Source organism: Prionailurus bengalensis, chromosome C2, assembly GCF_016509475.1.
Source record: "Prionailurus bengalensis isolate Pbe53 chromosome C2, Fcat_Pben_1.1_paternal_pri, whole genome shotgun sequence".
NCBI lineage: Eukaryota > Metazoa > Chordata > Mammalia > Carnivora > Felidae > Prionailurus > Prionailurus bengalensis.
In genome coordinates this window covers 17,249,551-17,262,070 of record NC_057350.1, presented here as the reverse complement: position 1 = coordinate 17,262,070, position 12,520 = coordinate 17,249,551, and the positions used below count along the sequence as shown (strand labels likewise).

The following is a 12,520-nucleotide window of genomic DNA, read 5'->3' as shown; positions in this document are numbered from 1 at the left end:
TTTTTATACCTGTTGCAGTGTCTTTCATTTCTAACATTCCATCTTAGTTCTCTCTTAGTGTTTTCATCTGTTTGCCTACATTACCCATCTCGACTTCCATGGTGTCAACTTTTTGCGTTAGTGTCCATCACGTGTTAATCATGGCTATTTTAAAGCCCCTGTCTGCTAATTTTAACATCTGTTTTATATTGGCCTCTTCCTGACGTTTGCCTTGTCTCTTGGACTGTGTTTTTCCTCACCCTTTAGCATACTTTGTAATTCTTTTGTTGACATCTGGACATGATGTATTGAGTAAGTAGGCCTTTGTGTAATGGTTTATGCTAATCTGGTTCAGAGTCCTGTTTGTTTAATATTTGCCACAGGTGGAAGTGCCAGAAGCTTCAAATCCCTCTCCTGTCTTGTTTTGTCTCCTCTGTTGTCTTTGAGATTTGCTAAAGGCACTCTCTTAGCTAGAGCCTTTGTCTTGCAACTCTTTCATCTGTAATCCACTGTTATTAACCTGGAGCCCTGTTGCTGCCAGGGCAGGATGCTGAGGAAGGGAAGTATTCTATAGTCTTATGTCAGTATTTCACTTGGCCTGAATCCTTGAACTGCGACTTTCACGAGTGTTTATTGGCTTCTCCCCCTGTCCCCCTCCCCCCACCCCGGGGTGAAACCTGAAGACTAGAGGGGGCTGGAGTTAAGGAAGTGCATTCCCATAGGTTAGATAGGACTCAGGAGAAATTCTTAAGGATGGAGAGTAGTCCTTTGTTACGGAAGAACAGTCTTGGGGTTTCTAATGGCTCCTAAAGCTTTGCCCAGTGGCAATATCGTAGCCAATGAGGTTTATCCAAAGCGCGATTATTGCTAATTGAAATCTAATGGCTCTTCTCTTCTCTCTTTGCCAGAGCCACCTGCAATCCTTCCTGACTCATTACCATTAGAGCCTGGTAAGGTTTCTGGAAGTAACCCACCACCATGACCATGCCCACAGGAGTTTCTCACTCTTATGCTAATATACAGTCAGCCTCCAACAATTTATAAAAATTCCCATTCAAGTGTTCCTACTGGGTAATGGCTTGAGCAGCAGAGGCCCCAGATAAGGAGACCTAGGCTGTGACTCCCAGATTTGCTGTCTCTTCATGTTAGAAGGTCGTGTTTGGGTCTGCTATCTTAACTCTCTGATAAATCCAAGAAAAGTGATTAATTTTCAGTCCATTAAGCCTTTTCTTATTGTAATAATGAAGCAACACTTTCCAAGCTCTTTACTTATTGCAGCTAACACTGGATCGCTTTTTTTAGTATGATCAGTTTTGATGGCAAATGTGAGATAAAAGATAAGGTGCGCATGCTCTAAGTATATTTCCATTATAGAAATTTTTATACAAGTTGACATTAATAATAATATTGATTAAACACTGAAGTTAAAACTTCATGATGATCATGTGAATAGATAAGACTTTCTAAGACCAGACCTAAAATATATTCACATTTGCTGTATTAACATTTACTATGCTAATATATGCTAGCCTAGAATTGTTAAAAGTATCAAATGAAACGTCACAGGAAAATTTATTAGAAATAGAATTCTGACAAAAATGTGAAGTATCATAAAGATGGATTTCATGAATTCACTAAAATATTTTTTCCTTTCTTTTTTCTGTTTTAATTTTGTGATGTTTATTTATTTTTGTGAGAGTGAGAGACACAGCATGAGTGGGGAGGAGCAGGGAGAGAGAGGGAGACACAGAATCTGAAGCAGGCTCCAGGTTCTGAGTTCTCAACACAGAGCCCCACGCAGGGCTCGTACCCCAAAACCGCAAGTTCATGACCTGAGCTGAAGTCAGACAATTAACCGACTGAGCCACCCAGGTGCCCCATTTTTCCTTTCTTTATATGTTTAGTCCCAAATAAATGGCAAGCTTAACTTTTGATGATAATAGGATCATTCTGATTAACCTTTGTGATATTACTTTTACTTTACAAAAAATATTAGAAAATCATATTTACACATATATGTAGAGTATTAGTGTACATAATAAATAAATATGTGTTACTTAAGGAACACTGAATACATTTGTCTAATTAGGAATCAGGAAACTACATATCTTAAAAATCTAGATCAGAGGTCAGCAAAACAGTGGACTGTGGATCAAATCCAACCTAGAGCCCGTTTTTTGTAAGTAAAGCTTTGATGGAACACAATAATCCCATTAATTTACCTATTGTCTCTGACCGCACTCAGGGCTGAAATAGCATTTAGTTGCAACAGAGACCTTATGAATCACAAAGCTAGGATATTTATTATTTATCTCTTTGCATAAAATGTTTGCCTGTCACTACTCTGGATGCATCCTAATTTGATACAATATGCTATCATCATTAACACTTTGGCATGGAATATATTTTGATTCATTAAATAATGGAAATCCTATTTAAAACCTCTTGAAATTTCCAAGAACATATTTATTTTGCCAAAGAATGTATAATTATATGTGAGTCATTTTTTAAGTGATTCATATTTTCACCAAGTTAGGAAATACGGGTACACTGCATCTGGGTTTATGCTATGCTAATCTGTAATCATTGCATGTAAATAATCACAATAGGTGTAACAAAAGCAAAGAAAAAGTATTAATGTCAGTTATCCAAAAGATATCTGGTATTTAACATAAAAATTAATTTTAAAAAATATGAGCGTCTTCTTTAACATTAAGCATTAAACAAACTCTCTCTCTCTCTCTCTCTCTATACATATATATATATGTTTTTAACTGTATGTTTAAGTGTTTTAAATGTGTTGTTCAAGAAAGTGGATTTTTTTTCATTTATTATATATTTTTTTCATTTATTATTTTATTTATTATATTTTCATTTATTCATTTCATTTATTATATTATTTTTTTCATTTATTATATATTTATTTCCTCACCCTATTTAATAGATGAAAAATAATTTTATTGGCATGTTTATTTTTTTTTTCTTCCCAAGCACCAATCTGATAAATAAACAAATTCAAAAAGAACTTGTAAATACTGCTTTTCACACAAAATTTAAAAATTGATCACACTCAAACCCTGTGGTCATGGGTAATTCATTGTTTATCCTCATTTGTAACAAACTTGCATGTGCATAAGTAGTCTATGCTTATTATGAAATTTGAATGTTCATTTGGGTTGTTGGATGCTGTGAAAATTTCTTGGCTGAAATAGGGAAACAGTTAATAGGCAGGGGATGGCCAAGTTGTAAACAATACTCTCGTGGAGACAAAAGTTGACTACTCTGGTCTGATCCTAAATTACACTCCATTAACCTACTGAGCCACCCAGGTACCCCAGCAAGCAGGATTTTTTAATTAGTCTCCTCTGTCTTCTACGAGTCTTGTCCTAAGGCTCACTTCCTACCAAGAGGCAAAATAATCATAGCAGGATTCATATTTCTACCCAACACCTCCTAAAAAGGTACAAAGAGAGAACATGCTATTCTAGAATGTCTTCTCCAGTCTCATTTTGGTAAAGCCTTGTGGTCTTTATCAAATTGTACAATTATATAAATTGTGTACAATTTATCAAATTGTAGTAGGCCAGGTAGCTCAGTTCTGGCACTCCTATTCTACCTTAAAACACAGGCTACGGGAAGGGAAGGATGTGTGAAGATCTGGGCGGGGGAGGGGGGGAGGCATCTTACGTGGGAAATCAAATAGCCATGTCCTGGGTTAGGAGATTATAAGGAATGCATTCCAGAGCAGAACACTGCTTTCTGGCCTTGCTGAAAACAACGGGCCATGCTTCGTTTATCTAGTCAATGTATATCTAGGGGTTGGGTCCTGCCCGTGCTCATGAATTCCTCAGACCACGTTATCATATGGAATATCTTATCTTGTTTTCCACCCTGCTTTCTTCATCTGCTCTTTTGTAGTCTTGGGAATGCCTTAACTTGTTTTTCTGCATGCTTTCTATACTTTCTTACTAGCACATAGCCCCCTGACATATTGCACAATGTTTCCCTAAACGTGTGCTTAATAAGTGCAGGCGCTTGAGAGCAGCTCAGGGAGACTTCCTGTAGCCTCCCTCTCAGTTCTCTTGACTTACATAGAGTCTTGAGTAATCTTTTTCTGCTGTCCTCGGCTTTGCTGGACAAAGCCAGAAGCCAAACCCACAATCAAGGAACAGTGTTACGGATGTTAAGGAAGTCATGAGAAGGTCTCTGACTCTAAATCACCAAAGGACACTCAAAACCTAACTAATTTCTAACTATATTTTTTAATCTTGTGAGCATCCTTCTTCTGCAAAATAACTCAGTTAAAGGCATCATCTGCTAGAAGATGAGAAGTCTGTATCTTCAGTTACCAGGGACACCTTATAATTCATAGAAAAGTCATTTCAGTCCTAAGATTCATCTGCATGTCTTTCTTTAGAAAGTAAAAGACAAAGCAGAAAGAAATGTTCCAATTCAATCATGCACAACAAATGGTTTTAGGAAACTTCCATGAGTATGGAGAGGGTGAATATGTGAAGCTACTAAGGAAGAGAGTAATAGTGTTCTCTATACTAATCAGAACTTGCTTCACCTAACCACCAAATATTGAATTAACGGAAAGCATAATGATTTAATAAATAAATAAATTTCCAATAATAGATACAAATCTTCCCTCCACATTGATGATAGTAAATGTAGAATCAATTAAAATGTTCTGCCATGATGGGGTAATATTTATTTCCCTTTTAAAAATAATGGGGTTTTTAAATTTGATCTTAAAGCCAAGTTTACTAGAAGTTCTTAGTTTTTTCCCCCCTGATTTACATATTTCCTTCTAAAAAAGCAAAAACCTACATTTGAATGAGGTCCATGTTGACTTTGAAAGTTACTTTGTTCTTTATGTACATGGATTGTTAGCCTAAAAATATTTTTAGGTGGCTTTGTCTTCCACCTTTCCTTTAACCTTTGCCCCAAGGGTAGCACCTCCACATTTCACCGGATATGTGGATATGATCCAGACATCAGTACAAATAGAAATGCTTAGAATTACCTTCCTCAAAATATTAATTGGATTTCCAAGAGTAAGTGCTATTCCCTCCTTCTTGAAATGTGTCTTTAAGTCGGCTTCCAGGAAATCATTCTGCCCTGGTTCTCTTACCTTCCACTGACTTTTGCTGTTCTATTTCCATCTCCCTAATATCCAAATGGTGGTTTTTCCAAAGACTCCAATAGACCTCTGACATTCTGTATCTACAATGACCTCCTTGATGCTTTTATTCAATGTCATGAATCTTATTATCGAAGTCCTGAGCCCTCTTATTTATTGTATACAACTAAGGTCTCTCTCCTGAACTCCAAACTGACATTTAACTCCCTACAAGACTCCTCTGCTTGGTTGTAGCCTCAACATTTCAAGTTTATCCTCAATAAAATCACACTTCAAATGTTCCCTTTCAATTGTGAACATCCTACAATCTTCCCTTTATTACACTATTCTCCCAGTTACTCAAGTACTCTTTCTGCTCCATTTGTGTTAGAACTTAGACATTGGCATTTTTGCTCATGGTTCTTTTCATCACACTTAAAATAATACCTCACAAAAGAAGATGTTCAATAATTATTTATTGACCAAATGTTTGAGTGAATGACAACAGGAGGGGGATGAATTTGGCTTTCGATGATTTGATTGGAGTATCCTATAAAAAACACATTTTTATAGTCAATTCAATATTAAAGTCATTGTGATGCAGATGATAGGTCAAGGAACTAACATGGAAGGAATTGTTTAGGGATGTGTGAAAATTGAGAAGAGAAAAATGTAAAAACAGATTCTATGGAATGGCACTTTTCAAGCCTTGGAGAGAGATAGCAGTGCCTGAAAGGAGTAAGGACAGAAATGATTAGAAAAACAGAATGAAAATAAGTATGATTAGAGTCAAAGGAACTAAGAAAAGGATTGATTGCAAAAGAATATTGTTAAATGCCCAAGGGACCAAGTTAGATAAGAACTTGGATGGATGCAAAGGGGGTTCCTAAGGAGATAATTAAGGCAGACTTAGAGAAATCTTTGGGATGGAAGTCAAGTTACAACACATGGAGAATTCAATGGGAAGAAAAAGGAGGTGGAAATCATGAGCACGGATTGTAGATTTGTTATTCTTGGCGTTTAGAGGGAGAAGAAGTGCAGAAAGGTGGCTGGATGTGGAGCACAGAGTACAAGATTACTGTTTTCTCTATTACTGTGAAAGGAAAAATCTATACATGCCAAGGAAAAAAGTCAATAATAAGGGAGCACTTGAAGTCATAAAGGGATAATTTATGACATGGAGTCCTGGAAAAGTAAAGAGGGCTACAATTACAATAGGATGGATAGAAACAAAAATACTTATTTTATTGAAATTAACAAAATGTTCTCTCATCAAGTCTTCTTTATGGCATTATTTTAGTTTTGAGTACTAGTAAAGAACTTAAAGAACCTCTTCCAAGCGAAGAGTTTAAATGAAATGATGTGAAAGAAAAGGTATAAACTCTATTAAAAGTACATTCTTTTGCAATGAGAGATAACTAGCGAAGGAGAGCAGGTACTGTTGTTGTCTTTGCCTGTATATTCTCTGTCAATGGAAAAACTAAAAGAGAAGTCAAACTCTTACCAAAAGTTTTGCGTGCTGTAATGACCCATTCTTGATGGAAGAAAAGGGAAGATCTTTGTTTGCTTTTTCTAAGTAAAGACATCCCCAGGGAAAGCAAACTTTGGGACCTGCTGAGAATTTAACTTCACCTGGGTGGATTGTAGTTACCAGAGTGTATCGTGGAGAGCACATAACATTGAATTCAATCCATAGAAGTACAAATGACATAAAATGGAAAAAAAAAGTTGGAATCTCCTACTAGTAGGTAGTAAACAGTCTCCAGGCAAAGAGAAAACTTACCTTGCTGTTAAAAGCAAGAAAGTTTCTAGGATTAAAATTATGTTTTAATAGCTAAGCATTAAAGCCCATTCTTTGCTCAGATCAGAAGTAAAGATCCACGGGAGAGAAAAGGCAAGCCTCCCCCTAACGTTTGTGGGCCCTGAAGAATAGTACAAATGGTGGGCCGCACACCAATATGTAAGAATCTTTAAGATATTTACCCAATGGTCATTCCCCAAGTCAATTAATCTTAACCCTGACCATACACTTGAATCATTTGAAGTATTTAAAAATCTTTATTTTTGAACACTCCAACCCACCAAAACTTAGATTTATTTGCTGTATAATAATTCTTGGGGTTTAGTATTTTATTATAAGCTCTCCAGGTGATGCTAGTGTGCACCCAAGGTGACAAAATTCTAGTAGAATAATTATAAAAGCCTCTGTCTCATGATATACTGGTAGGATGAAACTCATGTAAATTCAGACTGTGGAGTATTGGAGCACCAAGAACCTCCCATCATGCTTTTGTACTTGGCCAGAAGGTACATTTGGCCACTTTTTGAACTTTGTAAAAACTTAATAGGTGAAAAAGTGCAAAATTTATGAACAGAATAAGAAAGAAACCTGAATATATATCCAAGATTGTAGTTTTTAAAACAGCAAAAGTCTCATTAAAATATTTTGAAACATCCCTGGAAATTATCTTGTCTTCTTAACCAACCTTAGTGTAATTTGGCTCATGTAAACTAGAGATCACAAAAGTAAATCCTTATTAGTTCTAAATTCTCCTGAACAACTAAGTAATCCACCAATGTAACATGAATTTTTGAATAGATAATTCCATGTTCAGATTTAAATTTTTTCTCCTGACATGAGGAAACATTTATATTTCTTATTCCAGGATAAGCATTCAACAATGTAGTAAAGAAAATATTCTTTAGATAATACTTGTTGCAGCTATTTTTTTCAAAATATAGTAGTTCAATGTGTAATAGTTTTTTTTAATATAGCAAACCAGCTCAATATATTTTGAGTCACACACACACATATGTATATACCTACATATATATATATATATATATATATATACACTATCTCTATCATCTATGTATCTATCTATCTATAGAGATATTCTATATCTATCTATCTATGTCTAGATATATCTATATCTATATAGATCTATCTCTCTCTTTAGATAGATAGACAGATAGAGAAAGATGCTAGCTAAAGACAAATGGTATAACCTATACATATTAAAAAACAATGAATGAATTAAAGGTTATAAGGCAATAATAGTATAAAAAGGATACAATGGACTTCATGATTAATTCATGTGTTCTACAAGGTAGTATTACAAATGTTGATGGAGGAAAGATTGCTATAGCCTTGAGTGTAATAGAGATTTCAGTAAGTTTTGAAATATGGGCATACTCCAGGAAGGAAAAGAGAAAGGCCAATGGAGGGATAAAGTGTGAACTTTGGAAAGACAGTGGGGGGAAGAGGAAGATATGAATGAATGACTGGAGATCACAAAGATCAGTTGTCAAGAAATTGGGTTTTTTTGTGGAACAATTTTTGAGAGAGAAGAGAAGGAATGATCAGTGAAATCAGAAGTCTAGGAAGGTCATATACAGGATATAAGCTAAGAAATTTAATGGCAATGTGTGTTTTGAGCTTTGGAAAGTCAATGAACAATTTCAAAAAAGGAATAACCACAACTTATGGTAGCTTTTAACTAAAAACTTACAGCAGAGGAGATACTCAAACTTCAATATGAAATTTTCTTTTTATTTCTCTTATTTAAAAAAACTTTTTTAATGTTTATTTATTTTGAAAGAGAGATAGAGTGTGAGCGGGGGAGGGGCAGAGAGAGAGAAGACACAGAATCTGAAGAGGGCTCCAGGCTCTGAGCTGTCAGCACAGAGCCCAAAGCAGGGCTCAAACTCATGACCTGAGCCAAAGTCGGACACTTAACCAACTGAGCCACCCAGGTGCCCCAGTCTGTGACTTTTCTAATGAACATTATACTTTTTACTGTGAGGTAAATTTGGGTAATCAGCAAATGCACATTCTTTGAAGAGGAACTTAAAGAATCCTCTGTTAGAATGTCCTCAATTCTTTCTTTGGGTCACAACTGTGATACAGCACTTCAAAAAAGGCTAAGCCGTAGTTTTTATTTGCTTCTAAAATAATTTTCTAGTGTCAAGATTACAGATTTATACCAAGATGGAATGAGTGATTTATTCAAAACACTACATGTAAGAGTAGCATTTTTATCATTTTATTTTGAAATCTGGGAAAATATTTTCTTGATATTTTCTTTTATCTCTAGTACAATTTTCAAACAAATGACAATAAGAAATCATGTGGGAATTGTCTTTTAAAATTACTTTTTTCATACTAACCCTTTATCTGATATGTCATTTGCAAATATCTTCTCCCATTCCGATGGTTGCCTTTTAGTTTTGTTGTTTCCTTTGCTATGCAGAAGTTTTTTTTTTTTTTATCTTGATAAGTCCCAATAGTTCATTTTTGCTTTTGTTTCCCTTGCCTCTGGAGACATATCACGTAAGAAGTTGTTGCAGTCTGGGTCAAAGAGATTGTTGCCTGTTTTCTCCTCTATGATTTTGATGGTTTCCTGTCTCACATTTAGGTCTTTCATCCATTTTGAGTTTATTTTTGTGTATGGTGTAAGAAAGTGGTCCAGGTTCATTTTTCTGCATGTACCAGGTTCATTTTCTGGTAAGTGGTCCATTAAGTGGTCCAGGTTCATTTTCTGCATGGCAGAACTGTCCAGTTCTCCCAGCACCATTTGCTAAAGAGACTGTCTTTTTCCATTGGATACTCTTTCCTGCTTTGTCAAAGATTGGTTGGCCATATATTTGTAGGTCCATTTCTGGGTTCCGTATTTGATTACATTAGTCTATGTGTCTTTTTTTGTGCCGATACCACAGTATTGTGAAAACAAATAATCCAGTGAAGAAATTGGCAGAAGACCTGAATGGACACTTTTCCAAAGAAGACATCCAGATGGCTAATAGACACATGAAAACATGCTGAACATCACTTATCATCAGGGAAATACAAATCAAAACCACAAAGAGATACCACCTCATACCTGTCAGAATGGTTAAAATTAACAACTCAGGAAACAACAGATATTGGTGAGGCTGTGTAGAAAGGGGAACTCTTTTGCATTGTTGGTGGGAATGCTAACTGGTACAGCCACTTTGGAAAACAGTATGAAGGTTCCTCAAAAAAATAAAATAAAAATAGAATTAACCTATAACCCAGCAATTACACTACTAGGTATTCATCCAAAGGATACAAAAATGCCAATTCAAAGGGGCACATGTACCCCAATGTTTATAATAGCACTATCAACAATAGACAAATTATGGAAAGAGCCCAAATAGTCACTGACTGATGAATGGATAGAGGAGATGTGGTATATAGATACAATGGAATACTACTTGGCAATCAACAATGATGAAATATTGCCATTTGCAATAACGTGGATGAACTAGAGTGTATTATGCTAAGTGAAATAAGTCAGAGAAATAGAGATATCATATAATTTCAATCGGTAATGGAATTTGAGAAACACACAGAGAATCATAGGAGAAAGGAAGGAAAAATAAGATAAAAACAAAGAGGGAGGTGAATCATAAGATACTCTTAAATACAGAGAAAAAACAGGGTTACTGGAGGGGAGATGAATGGGGGGGAAGGATTGAATGGGTGATGGGCATTAAGGAGGGTACTTTTTTGGATTAGCACTGGGTGTCATATATAAGAGATGAATTACTGTGTTCTACTCTTGAAGCTAAGACTACACTATATATGTTAACTAACTTGAATTTAAATTGAAAACATTAATAAAAATTGAAAAATAAAATTACTTTTCTGACTTATACGTGGAATTTAAGAAACAAGACAAATGAGCAAAGGGAAAATAAAGGGAGAAAGAGAGAGGCAAACCACAAAACGGACTCTTCACTCTAGATGACAAACTGATGGTTACCAGAGGGGAGGTGGATGGGGGGGGGGTGGGGAAAATAGGTGACGGGCACCTGTTGTGATGACAACCAGGTGTTGTACGGAAGTGTTGAATCATTATATTGCACATCTGAAACTAATATACTGTATGTTAACTATACTGGAATTTAAATAAAAACTTTCAAAAATAAAGTAGAAAAAAAGGTGAATAAAGGAGAGAGAAGGAGAGAATGAAATATAGATAAATACAAGAGCTTTCCCTTGACTTTGAGAAAACTCTTTGGAACAGTGTCGTAAAAGTAAATAACTCTAATAAAAATGTTTAAAGACTACAAAAATAAAATTAAATCGCTTTTCTCAAAGTTTTTTTTTTTTATTAAAAATGTTCTCTTGTAGTACTACTTGGCTTAAAGGCAACTTTGTAAAGTTTTGTCTCAATATGGAGAGAGAGAAAAAAAAGCCATCAAAAGTCATAGCAGTATTAGATGCGAGCGAACTTCTTTCTTTGAAGTAAGTAATGGGCATTTTATTCTAGAATAGTCAATCAAAAGCTATTATTATAGACAGTGAGAGAACATGAGAAATACTTAGCAATGGAAAGACATAAGGACCACAAGCATAGATGTTGCACAGAAACTCGTTAAAAATCTAAATTATCCAACTTCACCCCAGATCTACCAAATAAGAACCTTTACCTTGACAGAGTCTGGGACGACACTTATGTACATCCAGATTTACATAAAAGTTTGAGAAGGCTATCCTATGCTATTCAGTGGATACGTACTTAATTGTTCTTTCTAGGAGCTAATGAGAAGGAAGAAATCTTGACCTTTGAGAGAGCTACTAGAACTCTCTCTCTCTTTCCGCCTATCCAATGAAGTACATATGTACATACCCGCTAAAGATTAATGACAGTCATCTTGGAACACACTGGGGAACTTGCCTTAGAAGAAAGCCTACCCTGGAATTTCAAATGGACAAGAATTCAGTAACATCCTTAAAATGCTAAATCAATCCGCTCAGAAGGTAGAACCACCTCTGGATATTTAAGCCCGTAAATGCACCTGGTTGTTAGAGCCATACTGAGCTCTGTTTCTTCCAACCTAAGGCACAACATGTTTTCTGATATATCATTGAAGCATTTACTTAAAAAAATAGGTAAGTAGCAGGGACTAGGGTCTAAATTTTTAATACAAAATTTTAAAGAAAAGATGCACAAAAACTTCAGTAATCTCTGCAAGAACATTGGAGTGTTTGCTTTTCTTTCAGAAAGGGCAGAATAAGATTTTGAACTATTATTAAGACTCAACACTTTTCTATTCCTCATGCTCATATTTTCTCACACTTGCAGGCTTCGCCAATTCACAGAGCTAGGACATCTTATAGTCACTAACTCCAGGAAACGTTGTTACTTACTAGAGAAGTACAAATTTCAGAAATAAGTTATTTGGGAAAAATTTTGGCCTCAAATCAAACATTGTTTTCTGGTTCAGAACACATTTTGGCTGCTAATAGGCTGCAATATTTCCAGCCTGGCAGACCCCGACAGTCATGAGTGTTGAAAGCAAAGGAATTTTATATATTTATAAATTTTACACTGAGCTCTATCCTCATATTTGTATACTACTTACTTTTGCAAATATTCTTTTCAC

At 35.4% G+C, this 12,520-nt stretch overlaps 1 pseudogene; it reads left to right on the top strand.

The window, feature by feature from the left end:
* Window positions 1-789: 789 nt before the first annotated feature.
* LOC122492574 lies at window positions 790-979 on the top strand (annotated as a pseudogene).
* Window positions 980-12,520: the final 11,541 nt, after the last annotated feature.